The sequence below is a fragment of the Pinus tabuliformis genome, chromosome 8, assembly GCF_031772625.1.
Source record: "Pinus tabuliformis cultivar Carrire ecotype Pingquan chromosome 8, CPIR1, whole genome shotgun sequence".
Taxonomy (NCBI): domain Eukaryota; kingdom Viridiplantae; phylum Streptophyta; class Pinopsida; order Pinales; family Pinaceae; genus Pinus; species Pinus tabuliformis.
In genome coordinates this window covers 499843069-499864699 of record NC_142294.1, presented here as the reverse complement: position 1 = coordinate 499864699, position 21631 = coordinate 499843069, and the positions used below count along the sequence as shown (strand labels likewise).

The following is a 21631-nucleotide window of genomic DNA, read 5'->3' as shown; positions in this document are numbered from 1 at the left end:
GTTTTTCAAATGCAACGAATTCATCATCATGAAAATCATATGAAATCAGGGAATTTCTTTTTACCTCCGGATAGCGATGCTACAGCTTTTCCAAGGCCTCATCCTTGGCTTGCATCTGGCATAGTAATCTTTGTTTTTCTTCCCTTACCTCCTGTAGAAGCCTCCTTAGCTCAACATTCTCTGCTTGGATGCAGTGGTTGATCTCCTCAAGTTCTTGGAGTCCTATTGTGGGGAGTGCCCTTTTCGTTATGTCTGTTGAAATTCTTGATTCATGGCTGGAATCAGACCCCAAATATATGGGTCCTCTTGTTCCAATCCCAAGGGCTGCAAACTTCGTTTCATCGTCGGAATTGGACCCCAAGTCAATGGGCCTACCTCATGCAAATCTTGCAGTTGCAACCTTATCATCTTCCTTTGACTTAGAATCTTGGTTTTGTTGCATGGTGGTGACGACTTTCTGCTTCCCCTTTCTGTCATTCCTTTCAGGTCTCAGCTCACGGTGCAACTTCCAACAATTTTTTTTGTCATGCCCCTCTTTCTCACAATGTGTACAAGAGGGCTTTTCTCCCCTTCTCTTGGCTGTTGTAGTTCTCTTTGGGTGGTCATCTCATTAAGGTGTTCCCCTGTTTTCTAGATGAATGGCTTTTACACTAGCTAAGTCAATGGTAGTAGGTTCAAACAATAATAATGAATGTCTAATGTAACTATGTAATGATCCAATATACTTAGTTACTGCTTCAGGTGAGTCAAGTGAAATGCCCAAATTAAGTGCTTGTTTTCTAAACTCCTCAATAAAGCTTTGAACATCCTGACCTCTGCCTTGCCTTAATTATTGCCAATCCATTAAGGCTTTTTTCTTATAACCCAAGTGATAAAATTGTTCCTTTAATTTAGAAATGAAACTAGGCCATGAGGAAAGAATATTACCCACACTCTTACTACTTCGCAATTTGCTCTCCCACCAGACGAGAGTGGTGCCACTCAGTCGAAGAGAGGCCAATTGAATCTTTGCCTCATCCTCTTCAATCTGCTGAATCCTGCAGTAGATCTCAATATGCTAATCTAGCTATTAATATTTTCTACATTACTTTCACCATTGTACATGGGAAGATCAAATTTGACATCTAATTTAAAGAAAGGTTTCTTAGATGCACCCCTTGAATTTCTATGATGATGGTGATGAGAGGAAGAAGAGCTTTCACTCGTGGAAGGAGAAGGAGGGGGTTCTTATCCACCATTTCCATGCACTGACCCTTGTTCTTCCGCCTATTTCCCTTAAGCTTTCTCCAGCCTTGAAAGAAACTGACTAACATTTTCTACCATTGTATAGAAGGTTTTGCAAAAATTGAGATCCTCTTCATAACGAGCCGCTTCATCTGCCATGTTTCTCCTTTGATGTGCATGCCCCGCTTCGGGATTGAAAGACCTTAGTTTCCCTTCGCCTCCTCGGAGCCTATTTCTTGTTAGCATACAAACATGCAATTCACATGTACAAAGAACAGCTCTGATACCACTTGATCCCAAAAATATTTCCTTGTGATGCATTAGAGAATTACATATTAAGCTTACATTTATCCATGGAATTACAAGTGCATAAAAGAAGAGGAAGAGAAGAATAGAAAGTCACGCATAGAAGACACTGGATTGATATTGAAGTTTTTCCAGGAGGGACTACATATCCAGGCCCTGCTCGAATTAGTGGGGAGGCCATGTTTCCATTAAATGGAAAAATAATGACAATACATCAAAAGTCAAAATGACGACCTTATACCTCCAAAATTGAAGAAGCCCGAAAATTGCAGATCTTTGATGGAGAAACAGATAGCACTGTTGAGTTCGTGGTGTCAAGAAATGCTAAAACCATATAAAATTTGTCGAAAACTGACAAAGTGAAAATCTGCCCCCCTGGAGAAATTGCTTAGATCATGGTTCCGCCCCCTTCTCTACACTGCTCATGGTTTCGCCACCTACAAAGGATCTACCTTGAACTACGTGCATGCTCTTATTCCCTAGAGCACTGAGCAAATAGGTTTATTTAATGGTTTGGAAGGCAGATTAACCAATAATATGGTTAGTGCATTGGTACCTTTAGGAATTTTTTGAGGAGGGGTCAGGGGGTCAAATCCCGCCCCTCTCGAATTAACCCATGCAATCATATTTTTGTTAAATTTTGGGGTGGAAGGTCCGCTATTTTGGGTGGCCCGTCCCCATTTTTTCGACTTTTTTTGTACCTATGGGAATTGGAGAGGGCAGCGAGTTTGACAGCCCGCGCCCCCACCTTTAATGGTAACATTAATGAGCAGCTTCGAGGGTGGTGGGGTCATGGCTGCCCACCCCTTAATTAATTGTTTGTTTCGGTGGTTGAGGGAGGGTCAGTGGGGTCATGGCCCGTTGGACCATAATTAATATATTTTTTTATTTTAATACATTGGATATGGGGGGTGGCGGGGTTGGTGGCCCGCCACCCCAAAATTATATTTTTTTTGTTTTATTTAAACAACAATTAGTCATTTTTGAAAATTCGAAAAATGACCGAAGGAGAAAAATTAAATAGGCCACAAATTCACCCGGAATCTGGCCCAGGTTGGCCAGAATCCGGTGGCCAGATTTTGTCAAATTGCTACCTCCTAAAGCCTACCTAGTCACCCAAGTCAACGGTAAACTTTGACTGCTCCTAACTTTTACATACAGACTCGATTTGACGAACCGTTCACACCACCATGATCACGACGATGAGATCTTCAACATGAACCTAGTTCGAGAACAATCCAAACACTTTGATTTTTGACCCTTCCTGAGTCCTCTTAGACTTCTGCATGTGTCTAGAGCCACCTGGATCAATAATACTAAGGAGTTCTCTACATCAAAACCTTTGGAGATCATTCATGCTGATTTATGTGGACCAACTAGAACTCAAATGCTCCAAGGAGAAATGTACTTTGCTTTATTTGTTTATGACTATACTAGAATGATCTGGGTATATTTCATAAAATATAAATCCGAAGCATTTGAATGTTTTAAGAATCTTAAAGCTCTTGTAGAAAATGAAAAGGATTCTAAGATTAAATGTCTTAGAATGGATAGAGGAGGATAATTCACATCAAAAGAATTTGATGAATTCTATAAAGTACATGGAATCGAAAGAGAACTCTCTGCTGCTAGAACACCCAAGCAAAATGGGTTAGTTGAAAGAAGAAACCATATTGTTCAAGAAATGGCAAGGACAATGTTACTAGTAGCTGACTTGCAGCCAAAATTTTGGAGAGAAGCAGTCGGGACAAAAATTTATACCTTGAATTGAACTCAACTAAGACCAAATAATGAGAAGACTCCTTATGAATTATTGAAAGGAAGACCTACTTCAGTAAAATACTTCAGGATTTTTGGAAGCAAATGCTTCATGAAAATCAATAATGACCCACCAAGAAAATTTGATTCTTGGATTGACCAAGAAATATTCCTTGGATATTGTACTATGAGAAAATCTTACAAGTGTTACAATAATCGAATATGGAAAATAGTGGAAAGAATTATTGTGAAGATTGATGAAGCCCTTCCAAAAAATTAAATTGAAGATCATGAAGTTGACCCCTCATTGAAGAAAATGAAGAAGAGACTAAAAAAGAGGAAAAAGATCAAGAAAAACAAAGGAAAAAGAACCATCTCAAACTCCTTCAAAGGTGAAATTCCTCCAAAAACATTACCCGAAAGAGAAGATTATTGGTAATGTAGATGAGGGGATACGAACCTGAAGAAGGATGATAAGTACAACAAGGAAAAATGATGTTTCTCTCCTATCTATGATAGAACTAGACACTTTTACTCAAGCAAGGATCCTCATTGGGTGGAAGCCATGGAAGAAGAAATGTCTCAAATTGAGAAGAATGAGACATGGGAGCTGGTACCTCGTCCAAAGGATAAAAATATAATTGGAACCAAGTGGGTGTTCAAAAACAAAATGAATGAAGATGGACAAATCATCAGAAATAAGGCAAGGCTTGTTTGTAAAGGTTATTCACAAATTGAAGGAATTGACTTTGAAGAAACCTTTGCACGGTAGCTCGTATGGAAGCTATAAGGATTTTCTTGGAATTTTCTTGCTCAAAACGATTCAAAGTCTATCAAATGGATGTAAAATAAACATTTTTGAATGGAGAACTCAAGGAATAAGTCTACATGGAGCAACCAGAAGGGTTTAATCTAGCAGAACGAAAAGACTTTGTTTGTAAGTTGAAAAAGGCATTATATGGGTTGAAACAAGCTCCTAGATATTGGTACGCAAGATTGGATCACTATCTACAACAAAAAGGCTTCAAGAAGGGGGTGTCAGGAAGTAATCTCTACATGAATATGGACGAGGATAAGCTACGAGTTACTCTTGTCTATGTTGATGATCTGATTTTTGCTAGCAATAATGATGAGATGAGCCATGAGTTTTCTTAAAATATGTCAGAAGAGTTCAAAATGTCGATGATAGGAGAGTTATCTTACTTCCTTGGACTACTATTATCTCAAACCACAGTAGGTATGTTCATATCTCAAGAAAAATATCTTAAAGACATGCTTAAAAGATATGGAATGGAAGACTGTGCACCCATGAGCACACCTATGACCACAAATTGCAAATTAGGCAAAGATGATGACTCTCGTCTGGTAGATGCAACTCATTACAGGTCAATAATTGGAGCCCTCCTATATTAACTGCTATGAGACCTGACATTATGCAAGCAGTTGGAATGGTGGGAAGATTTCAATCATCTCCTAAATAATCCCATTTGTTGGTTGTAAAAATAATTCTCAAATACTTGAAAGGAACTCTTGATTTTGGTATTTGGTACCCTAAGAGCTCAACTCTTACTGTAACTGCATACATCGATGCTGATTGGGCCAGAAGTGTCGATGATCGAAAAATTACTAGTGGAAATGCATTCTTCTTGGGAGATTGTCTAGTATCTTGGCTTAGCAAAAAACAAACATCCATATCAATATCTACAACTGAAGCTGAGTATATAGCTGCTGCTGATTGTTGTACTCAAATATTATGGATGAAGGAAGCTTTGAAGGATGTCAACATAGATACTAGCCAACCAATCACCATCTATTGTGATAACACAAGTGCTATCAGTCTCAGCAAAAATCCAATGATGCACTCAAAGACCAAACATATACCAATCAAGTATCATTTCCTTCATGAACAAGTAGCTGAACAAACCATAAAGTTGGAATATATCAATACCAAGAAGTAGATTGTTGATATTTTCACAAAACCTCTTCCTTAAGAAGCATTTGAACATCTTCGCCAAAAGATGAGGGTTATTTCTTTAGCATCACACTAAGTTGTTTCATAAAGATGTTGCATGACAGGAGGGGAATTTTGATAGGGGGAGTTCTTGTGCACCCTTTTGCCATTGGCGTCAAAGGGGGAGAGAAGAAGAATATTGCCATCCAATGACAAAGGGGGAGATTGTTAATCAAGGTTGTCATTGATGTCAATATGAAATTGTTGAATATGGTTAAACCTTGGAAGCCATAGCCTAATCAAGCATTGCTTATTGATGAAACCTACTCTAGAAGTCAACCCTAACCTTAGATGTTGTGAAAACCCTAAGTAAGAAAACCCTAGATCTTCAATACATGAGAAAACACTTTGCCCTAATTTTTTATGAAACCCTAAAAGAAAAAACCATTTTCCCTGTTTTTTTAATGAAACCCTAACCCTAGACTTTGAAACCCTAACCCTAGACTATGAAACCCTAACCCTAAAATCTTTCTCCTAATGATACCTTAATCCTAACAATTTAAAGAGATAAACCCTAACCCTAAATCTTATAACAAATTTAATAATTTAAGTCTTAAAATAATTTAATTAAAATTTATAACAAAATGTTCAATTTAATAAAACTTTAATTTTAATATAAAGTTAAAATTATAACTTTATGTTATAATAAAATAATTTAATCTATGTTTAGCTCCACCAAAGTCGATATGTATGATTCAACTCATGATAAACAACTCCACGCTAGACATCGACTCCACTAGTTTGAAATTCAGATTTAATCAAATAAATGGCATGTTCCTTCACCATATTGACACAATTATATATATATATATATATTCTTTGGAATACTTTGGAGAAGAACAAGACAAATCAAGGATCCGTTCACATCTCGTGAACAATTAGAAAACAAAAGAATTAAAATAACAACACCTTCTCGGATAACGTGAAGAGGACAATGTTGGATTTCATCTCTCTGCCTCCATGGACTACATAGAATCTCATCACTCTACCTGCACAGAAACTTAGACGTGGATATCAAGTACGCATACAAATTACGACATGAGTTCATTCAGAGGATAGATGATTGGAGCAAAGATATAGAGGAACAGAACAGAGCGAAAAGTTCACATCTCATGAATTAAGTAGCAGAAGGTAAATCTCTATGGAGTGGAATATCTCTGTGAAGCACGTGAATTTTTGTGGACAACATTGCGGACTATTTATAATTGTCGCAGTCCCATTTTTTTCTTTATCATGATGATTGCGGATTAGGGCCATTGACTTGGGTTATAAATTAAACCTCAAAGATCTTGTTCGAACTGTTGGACTATGTTGTGGACCTGTTTCATACCAACTAGGAAAAAGGTTGTGTAATCTGTGTCTTGGACTACAAATTTACCTTGGAGAAATTCGGTTTACTCTGGACAATGACACTTTCTCTTCTTGGTGTGAAAATTGTTGATATAATTGAAGAAATGAAGTGATATTGGAAATGGTTGAACAGTGAAGACAGTGAGAATTTCATTAATGACAATCAAGTTGAACAGTGAAGACAGTGAAGTATTTCAAGTAAGTTATATTTACATTCTCTATTAAAACAACATGATTGGTGTCCTTGGAGTTGGTGCTCATAAACTCAAGGTAAGTGCCTTGGATGAGATAGGGTCGAAGCCCTAGATGCCAGAGCCTCATCAAAAACCAAGTTGGTGCTTGGGAATAATTATTATACATTGTATTTATTCTTTTATACTCAATAAAATTATACTTATACGTTTCTTTGATTAAATTGTGAAGAATCTAACTAGTAAAAATAACAATTGAAAGAAAATACTGATTCACCGCCCTCTTAGTATTTCCAACACAATTTTCATATTTTCATTCTTTTATTCTATTTTTTGTTTTCTATTTTTTATACCCTCTTTTATAAATATCTAACTCATCAAAACTATTTATGTTACAACAATATATGTATACTGTTATGATTATGTTTATACATGAATTGTGCTAATCTGGTCGATCTTGCAGATGAGATATTATCACGTGAACTATACTGAGGTATTTTGATTATGTTCGTATTTTAGTTTAGCTGACATGGTATAATTGCAGGAAGAAGATCAAGGATGACTAGGAAAATGGTAGACTACAATTCACGAGATTCTCCCTATAGATCATATGAGAAACATGGTGATGGGTACTCTCCTAACATAGCAGACACATTGAGAAGTTTGAAGGCAAAAATAATAAGTTGCAAAGAAGATAATGATAGAATCATTCAAGAACAGGAGAAAAAAATAGAGGTTAATACAATTATCCTTCATAGTTTGTTAGATTTGCAGAGACAAGGACCACGTAGGATCAGTCATGGATAGGAGGATAGGAATAATGTGGCACATAGTAGTAGGTCTCATGATGAGCACATGTCAGATAGGGATGACACGGTCAGAGATGGCATGTTCTTGGATATTCAGGATAGGAGAGGTGATGGACATAGGTTCTATTCTAGTTCTAGTTCTGACAAGTACCATGGTCATCATCGTTATCATCCTTATAAGAGGAATGACAAGGGATATTTTCCAAATGAGTTCAAGAAAGCCAAGCCACCTAACTTTGTTGGAAATTTGAAGAAGATAGAAGATGCAAAGTTATGGTTAATTGAGATGAATAAGTATTTGAGTTGCATGATTACAGAGAGAATGTGAAGGCCAAAATAACTATCTTTAGCCTCAAAGGGAAAGCAAACATCTAGTGGGAAGATGTGAAGCATGTTAGAGATATCAAGACAAAGGAGTTTAGTTGGCATGAATTCGAGAGACTTTTCAGGAAGAAATATTTGTCAGAGAGATACTATGATAGTAAATCCAAGGAATTCTATGAGCTAAAGATGGGATTGATGATAGATTAGGAGTATACAACCAAGTTCTTGGAGTTGTTGAGGTATGTACCATATATTAAGGATGAGAAAAACAAAGTTCATATATTTTTCAATGGATTACCATTAGCATTTAAATATCAGATTGAGTAGGATGAGCCTCGGTCACTTGAAGAAGTCATTGGAAAGTTGAAGCATTGTTATGAACAATCAAAGTGTAAGACAGAGTCTCAACAAGGTTGGAAAGGGAAAGGAAAAGATAAGGGCAAGTGGAAGCCGAAAAGAACAAGGCCTTGGGATGCAGGTGAGAAAGAGAATGTTGTACCTTACAAGGATTTTAATAGATATAAACCTAGAGAACAACATAACATAGGTGATGGTAGGAGACAGCTGTAGTGTTGGACATGTGGCAAGGAGCATATTAAGAAAGTTTGTCCACGTAATTAGGGTGGTATACCTCATATCTATAGTGCTAAGGAGGTGCAGACAATTGAGGATGTTGGGCAGAGTATTCCTCATATCTATGCAACATTAGATAAAAGGTAGACGGATCTTTAGGAATCTATTATCGAGATGGATAATAAGTTTTGTGATCAAGTTGTTTCTATTTTGATTGACCATGGATCTAATTATAGTGATGTTAATCCTCACATGGTGTATAAGTTTGGTTTGAATAAAGAAGTGTGTTATCACTAAAAATTCTGTTGACTAAATTGTTCAGACTAGCTAAGGACAAAGTGTTTCAGCAGCGCATGAATCCTTTAGCAGTTTCGCAGCGCAACCTGTTTTAGTGATTTCGTAGTGAAAACACTGACCTTGCACTGGCTGTGCTGCGAAATTGGGAAATGACAGATATTTAAGGTGAATTGATGGAAACACTGCAGGAAACGAGGTTTATCAAACTGTTATATGTGGGCCTGTACTCCATTGAAGGAAGAGGATGATATGGTTCGTTTGCAATATGCATATTCTCATTGTTGTCACTTCATTGTTTCTGGCAAACGCTGGGGTTATAGCTTATGAGATTTCTGATTATATTGTCACTTCATACTGAGGAGATCATGGGACCTGTATTATTCCTTGCAGACTTGCCGTTGTCTGCATATGCTTTGAAGGGGAACATTCCAGTGGTAGTTCTACTTTCTCACAGCTGTTGTGGCAGGTTCTCATGATCACCAACGGAGGTCCATCAAAACTCTGTTTTATACCCAAGTCTCAAAATCGTGGTCCTTTTTGAAACCAATGCTCGATCAGAATCGATTTATGAGAAGGTTGTCTTTGCAGCTCTTTATGACACATGGCAAGTTTCTGAGGGAGGATATATTGCTAATGTACATGTGCTGAGTGTTAATTAACTATTAGAATCGACTCTAGACACGACATGTGGCAAGTAGTATATTCACCTCGACTACTCATGTACCTTACACCCAAATGACAAGCCAGCGTGAAGCTCTTGTAACTTTCCTTTTTCCCTTTTACCAACGATTACACTTTTCAGGCTACATATTATCCTCGCCATCCTTTCAGTGTGTTGTCCGCTACCCGAATTCTTCAAAATCCAACTGGAATTGAAAACCGACTTCACAGAAGAAGTCAAGAAACTAGGGCTCAACTGAGACTCTAGAGCATTCACAGACTTGAATCACTGTTTCGTGCATCAGTTGGAATTCTTTCTGGCATTTCGTGTGGAAGTTTTCTTCACTGCATTCGATTTCTTTGTTCGTTGTGATCGCAGCAGAAAAAGAATGGGGAAGTGGAGACTGGTGATCCATCAAAGTTACATCAAGAAAGCGGAGAAGCGGGAGAAGTGGCATGTCATAGTTCAGCAGAGTCTCGAGGAACTTGTCGAGGATATGACCAAATTTCAGGACTTTGTGCATTGGCCCTCATACCGGCGCCCCCCTGCATTACAAAGTGCTTCCTTTCCATAGAGTTATCAAAGGTTTTATAATACAAGGTGGAGACATTTCAGTTCAAAATGGTACAGGGGGTGAATCAATATATGGATTAAAGTTTGATGATGAAAACGTTCAACTAAAACATGAGCGCAGAGGAATGTTGTCAATGGCAAACTCTGGACCTAATACAAATGTCTCTCAATTTTTCATCACAACAACAAGGACTTCCCATCTGGATGGAAAGCGTGTTGTCTTTGGGAAGGTAATTAAAGGCATGGGAGTTGTGCGTGGCAATGAGCATACTCCCATAGAAAGTAGTGACCACCCTTCTCTAGATGTGGTAATTTCAGATTGTGGGGAGATCCCAGAAGGATCAGATGATGGAATAGCTAATTTCTTCGAAGATGGAGATTTGTATCCAGACTGGCCAGCTGATCTTGATGAGAAATCTGCAGAAATTTCATGGTGGATGAATGCAGTAGATTCTGCGAAATGTTTTGGGAATGAAAATTACAAGAAAGGGGATTATAAGATGGATTTAAGAAAATACAGAAAGGCATTGCGCTATCTTGACATTTGCTGGGAGAAAGAAGGCCGTGATGAAGTTGATATAAATGACGAAGTGCACTACCTGATTCGAGATCTGGTGATGCATATGCATGAACAGGAGCAAGACCTAAAGAATAACATTATTGGTTTTCTTACCAACATATCGGTCCCTGGAGCAGCAGTGACTGTTTGAACCAATAGAATGACATATGAATAAAGTTGCATCACCAAAGGTTGAACGGATCACTGTATAGGTCCTTCTATTGGTTCTGTTTGTTGCTTGTCGTTAGAATTCATGTTGGGTTTTCATTAGTGGCTGTTTGGAGGACACTGACATGAATACAGTCATCAATTACAACTACAGGATACCAATCATATTCATAAGCAGAGCTATGATTTTATGATGTTCGATCTTCTTTAAAATGATGATGATGATGGATCAATGATAATGCGGCAGTACATGACTTCATTACAACACCCATACTACAACTGCAATGAAATTAAGTGAAAGTTATGTTTTGCAAGAACCTGTACCAGCCCCAGTGTTATGCAGAATATAGTAATGTTGTAAAGAGGAGGTTCAGTAATGAAGATTGTGAAGTGGAGCGAGCCCTGGTTTTGTAGGCCTGGGGAAGTAGATCAAGATAAGAAAATCAGAGTGTTACCTTCCTCAAGCCACATTCTAGGATGTGTTTCAAGGTCCACGTTCTTCATAGTAGCATTGATATTGAACAAGTAACAAGAGAAACTACAGGTCAATTTGTTTTCTTTCTATTGAAAGTTGCAGCTTTAGAGGTGGTACGAAGGACTTCTGAAGCAAAATTTCCAGTAGTATGGAGGGGTATACAAGGACTTGGGTTGCTTAAATGCCCACCTTTTAGCTGGTTGCAGAGGTGGACTCCATTCAGACTTCTTGCTAAGAGCACACAGGAATTCTCAAGATTCATTTGCTACGGAACAAATAGAGGTTGTTAACAGCAGTTTCGTAGCGCGCTACGAAACTGCTGTAGGTGGTGATTTTAAACGCAGAGCAGCTATTGTGATACTGTGAGCGAGATTTGTGGGAGAGAGACATCTGTCTATCAATATCACCTACAGCACATCAGAAACATGGCAGCATTCCATACCTGGGGTTATTAAAAGAGCTGGGACATGTTGCTGAACTTTCGAAGGATGGTAGGAGACAGGGACCTTAAAAATAGGTGTTTTGATCCTGATGATAAATGATCCATCAGCGCTAACAGGTATCCAAAGTCAGCATTCCTTGCATCTTTAGCTCAGCTATCTCAGCCTAACTGAAGGAGGATAGCTGTCAAGGATCCAAGAAGAATCAAGCATACGAGGAGAATGGAATTAGTGTTTTAGTTTGATTAGGATTTTGTGTAATTACAATTCAGCACTTTGTAATTAATGAATTAGTTAAATAGCATGTAGGAGTAGTTAATAGGGCCTTCGAGCTCGCTCTAGAGAGGGAAGAATGTATTCCTATAAATGGATCAAATTAGGATGTAATAGGGGTTGGAGATTTTATACAAAAACAAAGTTTTATTTGGGCCAATGTAAAAGACTTATTACAGTAATAGTAAAACAACTGTTGTTTCTTCTCAAGATTCTCAATGGATTATATTGTTCAAATGTGATGGTGGTTTATTCTCTTAATGTTCTTTTACAGCCTTGTTACAGCATAATCACTCAGAATTCATGTTTAATGCTCTGACTTCCTGTATGCTTGGCAAGTTGTGGTTTATGTAAAGTATGTTTGAACATCTGATGCAAAGAGCCTTGACTTCCATGAAATGACTGTGCTTTTGTTTACTAAATGTGTGAGACTCCATAGCCCAATGAAGACTAATTTGATATGTGTCCAACCAGCTTTGTTTTCATAAATGTGTGAAGAGTTAGCCATCTGTTGTTGTGATTGATTTTTATCAAAAGTCTGTGAGAGAGCCCTCTCTGACTAAGGAGGCTAATCCTTAGTCTAAAGTCTGGTTGAAAGAGTTACATGAAATCTTGCTTGGCTGCAGCCCTTAGTACTGATTTTGTGATAACATTTTGGTGCGTCTGCCGGGAGTCGAATGATTACTCATTCTCGAAGTTTTAAGATTGAATTTCTGAAGGTAGCAGGAGTTCAAAGTGGTTTTCGAGGCTGCAAAACTACCTTGGCGACTCCATTGTTGAAGAATTCGAAATTCATAGGTTCATGGTGATTCCACTGGAGTTATGAAGGACCCAGAAGCTGCCATTCTTAGTTCAAGGTATGCATGCATAGATTTCTCAGGAATTCATGGTTTCCCAAATCATTGTCCCAAAGATGCATATTTTCTAAGGAATGGTCCCAAATTCAACGGAGAAGATTTGAGTTTAACCTTGAAGCATATATCAGATTTTTGTGAATTTTTAGAGCTTCTTAGAGTTAAACATGAGGATGTTTGTATAAGGTTATTCTATGATTCACTTCAAGGGAAATGCAAACAGTGGGTTGAATTCTTTCCTGCCAAATCCATTAAGTCATTTCAAGACCTTTGGCTCATGTTTTTGGAGGAATGGATAGATAGGTCAGAGTTGGTGGCAGACTCTCCCTCAGTTACAGATTTTAAGCAATGGAATAATGATTATAGCAAAGAAGAAACAAATGAAAATTTTTCTTTGTCCTTGTCCTCATATCTAAAATCCTTTGACTACAAGGCAGAGGATAAGATGAAATTTTTTGATGAATTTGTCAAAGACATTGAGAAAGAAATTGAAGGTTTAGAAGGACAAATTCAGGCATACAGTTTTCATGATCATGATTATTATTCTCAGAAGTTTTCTATGGCAGAACGCAAGGAGACTATGCTGGTTCCTTTCTCTTTCACGATTGAGGAACTGAACACTGTGGTTGAAGATCAGTTTGCACAACCGGAAAGTTACAAGGAAAAACAAGCTGATCATGTGTTCTGGGATCCTATAGCTGATTACATGGAAGAGTTTTACTCTCCAGTGTTTCAGTTTTCCTATAAAGATCAAAGGCAGTTTCAGTGGCAGCGGTCATCACACTGTCAGATTGGCTCTGAACTCCAATGCGGTCAAAGAAATCAAATATCAGATAAAGCAGAGGATTGGCTACATTGGAAATTTCATATTGATTGAGCAGAAGGAAATTGAAATTGTTAGGGTAGGTAGGTAGGTAAATTGCAAATAAGCTCAAGGTTGACTGAGCATTTATTTTTCAGTAGATGTAGTTTTCTTTCTCCTACAGTCATGCTGGCCAGGCAAATTTCTATTTGTCAAATAAATTTTATAAGGCACTGGAACTGCAGGTTCTTAGTGTACCACAAGGGCACACTATCCCAAGTGGAGCCACTGTTATCACTAAAAATTCTGTTGACTAAATTGTTCAGACTAGCTAAGGACAAAGTGTTTCAGCAGCGCATGAATCCTTTAGCAGTTTCGCAGCGCAACCTGTTTTAGTGATTTCGTAGCGAAAACACTGACCTTGCACTGACTGTGCTGCGAAATTGGGAAATGACAGATATTTAAGGTGAATTGATGGAAACACTGCAGGAAACGAGGTTTATCAAACTGTTATATGTGGGCCTGTACTCCATTGAAGGAAGAGGATGATATGGTTCGTTTGCAATATGCATATTCTCATTGTTGTCACTTCATTGTTTCTGGCAAACGCTGGGGTTATAGCTTATGAGATTTCTGATTATATTGTCACTTCATACTGAGGAGATCATGGGACCTGTATTATTCCTTGCAGACTTGCCGTTGTCTGCATATGCTTTGAAGGGGAACATTGCAGTGGTAGTTCTACTTTCTCACAGCTGTTGTGGCAGGTTCTCATGATCACCAACGGAGGTCCATCAAAACTCTGTTTTATACCCAAGTCTCAAAATCGTGGTCCTTTTTGAAACCAATGCTCGATCAGAATCGGTTTATGAGAAGGTTGTCTTTGCAGCTCTTTATGACACATGGCAAGTTTCTGAGGGAGGATATATTGCTAATGTACATGTGCTGAGTGTTAATTAACTATTAGAATCGACTCTGGACACAGCATGTGGCAAGTAGTATATTCACCTCGACTACTCATGTACCTTACACCCAAATGACAAGCCAGCGTGAAGCTCTTGTAACTTTCCTTTTTCCCTTTTACCAACGATTACACTTGTCAGGCTACATATTATCCTCGCCATCCTTTCAGTGTGTTGTCCGCTACCCGAATTCTTCAAAATCCAACTGGAATTGAAAACCGACTTCACAGAAGAAGTCAAGAAACTAGGGCTCAACCGAGACTCTAGAGCGTTCACAGGCTTGAATCAATGTTTCGTGCATCAGTTGGAATTCTTTCTGGCATTTCGTGTGGAAGTTTTCTTCACTGCATTCGATTTCTTTGTTCGTTGTGATCGCAGCAGAAAAGGAATGGGGAAGTGGAGACTGGTGATCCATCAAAGTTACATCAAGAAAGCGGAGAAGCGGGAGAAGGGGCATGTCATAGTTCAGCAGAGTCTCGAGGAACTTGTCGAGGATATGACCAAATTTCAGGACTTTGTGCATTGGCCCTCATACCGGTGCCCCCCTGCATTACAAAGTGCTTCATTTCCATAGAGTTATCAAAGGTTTTATAATACAAGGTGGAGACATTTCAGTTCAAAATGGTACAGGGGGTGAATCAATATATGGATTAAAGTTTGATGATGAAAACGTTCAACTGAAACATGAGCGCAGAGGAATGTTGTCAATGGAAAACTCTGGACCTAATACAAATGTCTCTCAATTTTTCATCACAACAACAAGGACTTCCCATCTGGAAGGAAACTGTGTTGTCTTTGGGAAGGTAATTAAAGGCATGGGAGTTGTGCGTGGCAATGAGCATACTCCCACAGAAAGTAGTGACCGCCCTTCTCTAGATGTGGTAATTTCAGATTGTGGGGAGATCCCAGAAGGATCAGATGATGGAATAGCTAATTTCTTCGAAGATGGAGATTTGTATCCAGACTGGCCAGCTGATCTTGATGAGAAATCTGCAGAAATTTCATGGTGGATGAATGCAGTAGATTCTGCGAAATGTTTTGGGAATGAAAATTACAAGAAAGGGGATTATAAGATGGCTTTAAGAAAATACAGAAAGGCATTGCACTATCTTGACATTTGCTGGGAGAAAGAAGGCCGTGATGAAGTTGATATAAATGATGAAGTGCACTACCTGATTCGAGATCTGGTGATGCATATGCATGAACAGGAGCAAGACCTAAAGAATAACATTATTGGTTTTCTTACCAACATATCGGTCCCTGGAGCAGCAGTGACTGTTTGAACCAATAGAATGACATATGAATAAAGTTGCATCACCAAAGGTTGAACGGATCATTGTATAGGTCCTTCTATTGGTTCTGTTTGTTGCTTGTCGTTAGAATTCATGTTGGGTTTTCATTAGTGGCTGTTTGGAGGACACTGACATGAATACAGTCATCAATTACAACTACATGATACCAATCATATTCATAAGCAGAGCTATGATTTTATGATGTTCGATCTTCTTTAAAATGATGATGATGATGGATCAATGATAATGCGGCAGTACATGACTTCATTACAACACCCATACTACAACTGCAATGAAATTAAGTGAAAGTTATGTTTTGCAAGAACCTGTACCAGCCCCAGTGTTATGCAGAATATAGTAATGTTGTAAAGAGGAGGTTCAGTAATGAAGACTGTGAAGTGGAGCGAGCCCTGGTTTTGTAGGCCTGGGGAAGTAGATCAAGATAAGAAAATCAGAGTGTTACCTTCCTCAAGCCACATTCTAGGATGTGTTTCAAGGTCCACGTTCTTCATAGTAGCATTGATATTGAACAAGTAACAAGAGAAACTACAGGTCAATTTGTTTTCTTTCTATTGAAAGTTGCAGCTTTAGAGGTGGTACGAAGGACTTCTGAAGCAAAATTTCCAGTAGTATGGAGGGGTATACAAGGACTTGGGTTGCTTAAATGCCCACCTTTTAGCTGGTTGCAGAGGTGGACTCCATTCAGACTTCTTGCTAAGAGCACACAGGAATTCTCAAGATTCTCAAGCAAATCATTTACCAACTACAGATTCATTTGCTACGGAACAAATAGAGGTTGTTAACAGCAGTTTCGTAGCGTGCTACGAAACTGCTGTAGGTGGTGATTTTAAACGCAGAGCAGCTATTGTGATACTGTGAGCGAGATTTGTGGGAGAGAGACATCTGTCTATCAATATCACCTACAACACATCAGAAACATGGCAGCATTCCATACCTGGGGTTATTAAAAGAGCTGGGACATGTTGCTGAACTTTCGAAGGATGGTAGGAGACAGGGACCTTAAAAATAGGTGTTTTGATCCTGATGATAAATGATCCATCAGTGCTAACAGGTATCCAAAGTCAGCGTTCCTTGCATCTTTAGCTCAGCTATCTCAGCCTAACTGAAGGAGGACAGCTGTCAAGGATCCAAGAAGAATCAAGCATACGAGGAGAATGGAATTAGTGTTTTAGTTTGATTAGGATTTTGTGTAATTACAGTTCAGCACTTTGTAATTAATGAATTAGTTAAATAGCATGTAGGAGTAGTTAATAGGGCCTTCGAGCTCGCTCTAGAGAGGGAAGAATGTATTCCTATAAATGGATCAAATTAGGATGTAATAGGGGTTGGAGATTTTATACAAAAACAGAGTTTTATTTGGGCCAATGTAAAAGACTTATTACAGTAATAGTAAAACAGCTGTTGTTTCTTCTCAAGATTCTCAATGGATTATATTGTTCAAATGTGATGGTGGTTTATTCTCTTAATGTTCTTTTACAGCCTTGTTACGTCATAATCACTCAGAATTCATGTTTAATGCTCTGACTTCCTGTATGCTTGGCAAGTTGTGGTTTATGTAAAGTATGTTTGAACATCTGATGCAAAGAGCCTTGACTTCCATGAAATGACTGTGCTTTTGTTTACTAAATGTGTGAGACTCCATAGCCCAATGAAGACTAATTTGATATGTGTCCAACCAGCTTTGTTTTCATAAATGTGTGAAGAGTTAGCCATCTGTTGTTGTGATTGATTTTTATCAAAAGTCTGTGAGAGAGCCCTCTCTGACTAAGGAGGCTAATCCTTAGTCTAAAGTCTGGTTGAAAGAGTTACATGAAATCTTGCTTGGCTGCAGCCCTTAGTACTGATTTTGTGATAACAAAGTGCATGTTGAATCTTGGTTAGTGCAGTTGACTATAGGTACAAAGAAAAGAGTTTATCATTGGGTAAGAACTTGTGAATGGTATGCCTACATCAACATATTTGAATGTGCTTCGGTTGGGATCATATAGTATGTTGTTGGGTATGGACCGGTTATATCTTCAGAGGACCAAGGTGGATTGTTATGACAAGGCTATTAAGTGCTTGGATGACAATGGAGAACATAGGATCTTCTAGGGTAAGAAGAAGGCTATATCAGTCAGAATGGTTATGACTATGGAGGCAAAGCGCAGTTGTAGGAAAGGGTGTGTGTTATTTGCAGTACATATTTCTAGTGATAAAGGTAAGGATGTTGAGGATGCAGAGGTATTGAGAAAGTACCTGAGCTTATAACAGTTTCAAGATGTGTTCCCATCAGAGATTTCAGAGTTTCCACCTCACAGCGAAGTGGACTTTTCTAATGAATGGGTACTAGGGATAGCACCAACACCAAAGACACCTTACATGATGATCACACCAGAGTTAGTGGAATTTAAGTCGCATTTGAAGGAAATGCTTGAAAAGGGATACATTAGGCCAACTGTATCTTTGTGGGGTGCACCGGTACTATTTATGAAGAAGAAGGATGGTAATCTTAGACTGTGCATTGATTACAAGAAGTTGAACAATGTAACCATCAAGAACAAGTATCCTTTGTTAAGGATTGATGACTTGTTTGATTAGTTGAAGGGAGAAACAATGTTCTCAAAGATTGATCTGAGATCAAGATACCATCAGGTATGCATTAAATAAAAGGACATCTACAAGACTTATTTAGGGACCAAGTATAAGCATTATGAATTTTTTGTAGTTCCATTTGGTTTGACTAATGCTCCATCTACTTTTATGTGCTTGATGAATAGTGTATTGAAACCTTATTTGGACAAGTTTGTGATTGCATTCATTGATGATATATTGATATATTCTAAGAATGAGGAAGAGAATGATGAAGACTTAGAACCAATGTTGAGATTTCTAAGAGAGCATCAGTTGTACGCCAAGCTTATCAAATGCAATTTCTTTTAGATAAAGGTACATTACTTGGGGCATGTGGTTTCCAAGTAAGGAATAACAATGGATTCAAAAAAGATCAAAGCTATCATGGAATGGGCACCTCCTAGGAATGTGGATGAGATAATGTCATTTATGGGGTTAGAAGGTTACTATAGGAGGTTCATCAAGAAATTCTCATGGATTTCATATCTTATCACATCATTGCAGTGAAGAGGTAATAAATTTGAATGGACAGAGGAATGTGTAACAAGTTTTGAGTAGTTAAAGGAACTATTAACTAATGTTCTAGTTCTATAGATTGCAAATACAAATAAAGAGTTTGTGGTGTGTACAGGTGTCTGCAAGAGAGGAATTGGTGGAGTATTGATGCAACAAGGACAAGTAGTGTGTTATGAATCAAGGAAATTGAATGAGCATGAGAAAAATTATGTGACACATGATCTCGAGTTGGAAGCGATCATTCATGCAGTGAATATGTGGAGGCACTATCTTCTTGGCAGAAGGTTCATCTTGATGAGTGATCAAAGTGGATTGAGATATTTGTTTTACCGACCGAATTTGAATTCCAGGAAAGCTAGATGGTTGTGCATGGCTAGTGAGTTTGACTTTTAGATCATGTACATTAAGGGAAAGGAGAACTAGTTTGAAGATGCTCTTAGTAGTAGAGTACAAGTAAATCACATTGCAACTGTGATTTCATACATGACAAAACTCGAGGATTAGATCTTATAGGCAAGTTAGCAGGATGACAGTTATAGGGAGCTTAGGCATAGGTTACAACATGATACATGTGATCAAGATGTGGAATATCATCTCACAACAAATGGTTTAGTGAGATTTAGGGACAATATCTATGTTCTGGAAAAAAGTGAGCTCAAGAAGCTTATATTGAGGGAACTTCATGCTAAGTCATATTCAGGTCACCTAGGATATCAAAATACATTGACAACAGTGAGGAATTTCTAATATTGGTCGAATATGAAGAAGGAAGTGGTTGAGTTTATGGCTATATGTTTGGATTTTCAATAGGTAAAAGCAGAGTGTAATCATCCAGGTATTTTACTACAACCAATTCTGATTCTAGGATGGAAATGGGAGGTCATTTCCATGGATTTGATTACATGTTTTCTAAGGACATCTAGACAACATGATTCCATCATGGTTGTGGTGGATAGGTTGAGAAAGGTAGCACACTTCATTCTGGTGAAGTCTAATTATTCAACTAATGATGTATCACATGTATTCATTAGGGAGATAGTGAGATTGCATGGCATTATGAAGAATATCGTGTCAAACACAGATGCTAAGTTCACTTCCAAGTTTTGGAAGGAGTTATTTGTAGGATTCAGTATAGAGTTGGCCTTCAACACAACTTATCATCCACATATAGATAGATGGAGAAAGAGGTTCAATAATATACTGGAATATATGTTGAGTACGTATGTTATGCACCAACAACGGAAGTGGGAAGAGTATCTTGCACTGGTTGATTTTTCTTATAACAATAAATATCGGGAGTCACTGAGAATGAGTCCATTTGAGGCACTCTATGGAAGAAGTTGTAATACTCCCATTAGTTGGATTGATCCAGTGAACACGCTATTGATAGGACCAAACATGTTGGCATAAATGGAACAGGAAATGTAGGTTATTAAGAAGAATCTAAAGGAAACACATGGCAAACAAAAAATTTATGCAGATTGACACATGGAATTTAAGGAGTTTCAAGTTTGGGAACATGTGTCCTTACACATAAAGCCCAAGAATAGATCCTTGAGGATTAGGTCATGTGCGAAGCTGGAACCTCGGTATTGCGGGCTTTCAAGATCCTTGAGAGGATTGGATGAGAGGCCTACAAACTTGCACTGCCTCCTATAATGAAAGTCCATGATGTTTTCCATGTTTCATTGCTTAAAATATATATCATGTTAGTGAGTGGTTTGTATTGCAAGTGGATCCAGAAGGATATTTCCAGCTAGAACCTCAATGCATTTTGTTGAGAAAGATTCTCATGCTCTGAAATCGAGCAATCGAGTAGGTTAAAGTGTAGCGGAGGAACTTTGGTCCCGATGAAGATACATGGGTGATCTAAATGGGAAAGTTAATGTTTGCTGTGCTAAATTCCAATTTAGAATAGCAAACAAAGTGCTTGAGGATTATGAGGTAAATTACAAGTTTTACATGAGTTTTTATGTCTTTATATGTAATTCATGAGCTTAAAACATGAATTAAAAAAAAAACACTAAATAACAACATAACAGTAATACACTTAGCAATTGATAAAGGATTTCACCCCTTCCGAGCTACGTCTCCTTGGTCCAACTTCCAATGTCTTGATCCAATCTCATTATGCTCAAAATACTTCAATGATAAAGAGTACATAAAGTGTGTTGACCAAAAGAGTGGGCTAGTTTCCCCTTCAAGGACACTATTTGATTAATGGGCCCTGACCCAGGTTCAACATTAATTAGCCAAGTAAATCCTTACACTACTGGCCCTTTCAGCATCAATCTGCGGAGCACGGACTGAAGTCTCACCCGAAGCAGTATGGGGGGATGCAGGGACCAAGTTTCCACACCCTTAGATGGCAATGATGTCACTTTATATCCTAACCCTTCCTTCGCACAGATCGATAAGCCTTTTAGGGCTTATCGATATACTTCCCTTAGTCGTCCTCTAGACCTTTGCAAAGGTCTATGACTATCATTCACATACCCTAAATAGGTGATTCAGACACTTACACACCTCTGTAATTACTCTTACTGCTGTATTTACCCAAATTAGCTTAAGTAGTGGAT

The 21631-nt window shown here is 38.2% G+C and overlaps 2 pseudogenes; both read left to right on the top strand.

The window, feature by feature from the left end:
- LOC149236272 (peptidyl-prolyl cis-trans isomerase CYP40 pseudogene) overlaps window positions 1–10787 on the top strand; it is a 35719-nt pseudogene extending 24932 nt beyond the window's left edge.
- Window positions 10788–14314: 3527 nt separating this feature from the next.
- LOC149236271 (peptidyl-prolyl cis-trans isomerase CYP40 pseudogene) lies at window positions 14315–15893 on the top strand (annotated as a pseudogene).
- The last annotated feature ends 5738 nt before the right edge of the window (window positions 15894–21631 follow it).